The sequence below is a fragment of the Lissotriton vulgaris genome, chromosome 7 (genome assembly GCF_964263255.1).
Source record: "Lissotriton vulgaris chromosome 7, aLisVul1.2, whole genome shotgun sequence".
NCBI classification, from domain to species: Eukaryota; Metazoa; Chordata; class Amphibia; order Caudata; family Salamandridae; genus Lissotriton; species Lissotriton vulgaris.
Genome location: NC_141695.1, coordinates 1,568,605,767 through 1,568,610,649, shown reverse-complemented (window position 1 = coordinate 1,568,610,649; position 4,883 = coordinate 1,568,605,767).

Sequence of the window (4,883 nt, the reverse complement as noted above, 5' to 3'; positions counted from 1 at the left end):
CGAATTGCTCTGTGATGTCACAGCCAGTAGGCCCGGACAGAGAGAAATCTCAAAATGTACAGATATGTACAGGTATGCTGCGAACCCGTACGACCCCCTTCGCCCCCTCCTCCCCCTGTCCTATCAGCAATAGGAGGCGTTCTAAAGAACCGGATCTAAAACACATTAGCTTTACTCACATCTGTACGCTCGGGTCGACTCAAAGGGACAGGCTCACAAGTCTGTTCACAGATCAAACCGAATGAGCCTGCAGTCAGTTGGGGCCAAATACAGCATAAATTCTCAACAGCAAGCACTGCACTCTGACCCCAGCACGTGCATAGAGCCCTATGGAGCAGAATACCATTCTTCAATACCACCCCAAATTATCTAACTTTAGAATCAATTTCTAAATCAAAAGCTGCGGCGCCCAATGAAATTCAGTATGAACGACCGCCTTTTAACTCCCCATGTGACAATAACGTTATAAAATGAAAGTTTTACAAATGTCATCTTAATTTTACTCTACAGCTGTGGGGGTCTCCGCTCATTCCGAGAGATTAGTGTGAGTGCAGGTGCTGTCTGCAGATGTGTCCCAGTGTTTGTGGCATGGAGTGCTTGGAAGGGCTATTGTCAGTGCCAGAAACAGACAGGTGGGGCCGTGGAGGGAAACCGAGGATGGACCGGGGGGGGAGGGGGGGTGGGGCTTGCAGAGAGATGAAGGCACTCCCATAAAATCAAACACCCAGATGCAAGAGGTAAGGGAAGGGAAGGGCAGCAAGGGGGGGTAGGGTGGGGGGGCCGTGCAGAGAGATGAAGGCAATCCCATAACATCAAACACCCAGATGCAAGAGGGAAGGGAAGGGCAGCGAGAGGGGAATAGAGAAAGGAACAGAGAGGCAGTAAGATGCGAAGGGGAGAGACACCTACAGCTGGAGACAGAGAGAGAGCTCTCTGACCTGCACAGAGCCCCTCAGAGGCTGCAACGAAGAAATGAACTGAAACCACCAGAGAGGCAGTAAAGGATCTTACCGAAATAAACTTGCAGGGGCATCATTTGCACCACAATGTGCCACTAACTGCTGAGCACAGCCTCGCCCGCTCCTCGGGGCGGGGAGAACGGCAGCTTGATGCGGGGTTATGCGAAGTCCTCATATTACCGAGGTCGATACAAGGCACCTTGGCTTCAGCTCTCACTCCTAGAGTGAGCCCAGCGAGGGCGGGCTAGGTCAGTACGAGGGGGGTGTGGGCAAGCGACGCAGCTCAGTCTCCCAATTCACTTGCTAGTGCGGTGCCTCCGGTCGTCTTTTTAGGGTGTGGTGCCCCTTATGCGCATCTCGGTGGAGGACTCCTAGTGTTCAATTTCTTGTTTGGGACCTCAGGTGCCGTAGGCAGAGAGGCCCCAAACCTGTGACCTCAGATTGGGGACAAGAAAGGAGGCCTCCGTCTATATGGCTCATCTATAGGTTGGCCCACATGCTCTCATGACTGCATCCCCGGAGTCCCTGTGCACGTTCGTCGATATGCCCCAGCAAATAGTTTCACTTACTGCCGTTTGGGACCCTGTGGCAGTGTGCACACTGAAGTCGTAGGGTGGAACTCGGGTCTCTCGTTCCACCAGGGCTGCCGTCCCTACACGCGCAGTCTACAGCGTGCCCCTGCCCCAGGGTTGTAGGCCTCAGATCGGCCGGCACAGAAGTTGCCGATCACACCCGGGAGCAGCAGGGCACCTCAGCGCAGCACCAACCGATGGCGTTTCTTAAGATTTTTCCACACCTGTGCTGTCTCTGCGATTAGAGAAGTGCAGAACTTTGGTGCTATCTCCCCCGGTCCGGAGGGTCACCAGAGATGCACACCACGTACGGGGCCACTCAGCACGCCAGCACCAAGCCAGCCCGCTCGGGATAGTTTATTACAGCTAGCTGAGCGCCTTAAACCGGTTCACTTACCGCCGGTCGGGGCCCTGTCATAGTGTGCGCACCAGCGTCACAGGGTATTACTCGCTGTCACTCGTTCCACTGGGCCGGCGTCACAGCCCGCCGCAGGCCACTGCGCCCTGATAACGACCTTAAACAGAGGAAGAAAGCGACCCCCTCCAAGCCTAACGAGGGAGCGAAGGCAGAGCAGGACCAAGGGGCCGCCAGGCAGGAAAGGAGACAGGCTCTCTGATGTCTCTGAAGTCCAGGGAGACACAGAATGTGTGCCCCGAGCCCCGCACCGCGCTGTGCCTGCACTCCCTGTGTGTCTGTTTGCCTGATGCCATGACGTACACTATAAAGCGGGGTGGGCAACCTAAAATTAAAAAAAATAGGCAGCCATAACACAAGTCCTCAAGAGGCAGCAAGGCCCGTCCTTTTCAGACCGGGGAGCATGTTTTTTCTTTCCCCCCTCTTCTCCATTGGCTAGAGGGGAGGAGAGAAAGAAATGAAAAAAACACGCCCCTCAATCCGAAAAGGACGGGGCTTACAGCGAAAAGAGAATGTCACAGAGACCTCTTCTTCAATGGCTGGTCGTTGTTTAGGAGGCCAGCCAATGGAGAAGAGGGGCGGGGTTTACCCTCGCTACTCTGAGACATTAAGTCTCGCTGGCGAGATTGCGCATGTGCGCAGCCTACGGCAGTCTCGACCTAAAAACAGCTATGCAGTGTCGTGTGTAAAAGCAGCAAAAGGTAAAATGGCGTTTAAACTTCTATTAAGCCATGCTAACATAACATGCGTGCAAAAGCAGGCCTTAGGCCATACTACAATACTACTGCACTCTATGCCACTCTGCCTCACTCCACTCTACACAAGTGCACTCTATACTGTGCCACTTTACACCACTACAGTCTATGCTATGCCAATCTACTCTAAACCACTGCACTCTACGCCAATTCATGCTAATTCACTCTACACCAATTTACTCAAAACGAATGTACTCTACGTAACTGCACCTACGCCAACTACTTTACACCACTGCACTTCATGCCACTATACTCTAAAACATTCTACTGTATGCCACTGCACTCCATGTCACTGCATGCTAAGTCACTCTACACCACTGCACTCTAAGTCACTTCACTCTACACAACTCTAGTCTACTCTGCACCACTGTACTCTGTCACTGCTCTCTGAAACCTCTATGACCCTACACTCAATTACCCTGCACTCTGACACTCTACTCTGCTGACTGCACTATATGCCACTGCACTCTACTCTCCATAATTCAACTCTACTCCACTCAACTGTACTCTACACCACTGCACTCTAGGGCCTAGATGTATCAAGATTCCATTTTGCGAATCTTAAATAGCGATTTTTTGCGAATCGCTATTTAGAATTCGCAAAATGGAATGTATGTAAAAAATTGCATTTTTTTTGCGATTCCTTATTTATCTTTATTTGCGAATTCGCATTTTGCGAATTCGCAAATAAGGAATAATTCCCCATGCATTCCTATGGGCCAGGAGGCCCATAGGAATGATTGTGCAGTAATTCTCAAATTGCGAATTCGCAATTTGCTAATCGCAATTTGAGAATTATTTCAAGGGTGCAGGGGTGTCTCATGGACACCCTACTGCACCCCTGAAACTTACATGTGTGTGCATATGGCACACATACATGCCCTATGGGCATGTATGTGTGTCACATGCCACCTTCAAAATGGTCATATTTTGTTTTTTAAAAGGATTTCTCAAATTAACACGAACTTCAAATTGGTGTTAATTTGCGATTCCTTAACCCGAATTCGCAATTTTAAAAAGTTTCATACATGCCATTTAAGGAATCGCAAAATTGCGATTCCTTAAATGCATAAGCAAAATAAGGAATCACATTTTTTTGCGATTCCTTATTTTGCTAATTTCTGATACATCCCAAAAGATGCTAAATGTCCGTTTGCGATTCCTTAAGGCCGAAATTCTGCGAATTTCGGCCTTAACGAATCGCAAAATGCTTGATACATCTAGGCCTAGGCCACTACACTCTACACCACTGAATACTATGCCACTTCACTCTGCGCCACTTCAATCTGTGCCACTCGACTCCACTCCATGCCACTCTACTCCACTCTGCAGCACTCTACTCCACTCTATGCCATTCCACTCAAGGTCACTGTAATCATCTCTGCACTGCTCTACTTTCCACTGCACTCTATGCTAGTCTATGTCACTGCACTCCATGCCAATGCACTCTACACCACTTCACTCTAACCACTGTACTTTATGTGATGTCACTATAGGAACTCTGCTCCACTCTACTCCATTCTACAACACTCCACTCCACGATACTCCACTCTATGATGCTCTACTCCATTACACTCTGCTCCACTGACACTCTACTCTACTGTTTGTCACTTCACTCAGCTGCACCCTACTCCACTCTATGCTATTCTACGACAATACCCCCACTCTACAACGCTCTGCGCAACTCCCTCTATGTCACTTCCTGCCACTTTACTGTATTCTATGACACAATACTCCATTCTACTCCACCCACTCTACACAACACCCTCTATGTCATTCCACTCCGTTGCGCACCACTCCACAGCACTCTATGACACTCTATTTGACTCTGACTCTGTGCTCCACTCTATGCCACTCACCTCTACACCCTTCTACTCTACTCCATTCACGACAATCCACAGCAGTGTACACAAATCCACAGCACTTTACTTCTCTATGCCACTCAAGTCCACTGTATACCACTCAATGACACTCTACAGCACTCCATAACACTCCACTTTATTCAACGTTATGACACTCCTCTCTACCTCACTCTCTTTTACCCTACTAACTTTTAGCCATGCTGAAAAGCAACCACTCTGATGTACAACATTGCCAAAACATATTGGCAAAAGCTCTTGCATGCACGAGACCTATTGACTTTGCCAATGCTTATTTTATTTGTCCTGCCGGGAAAACCCTG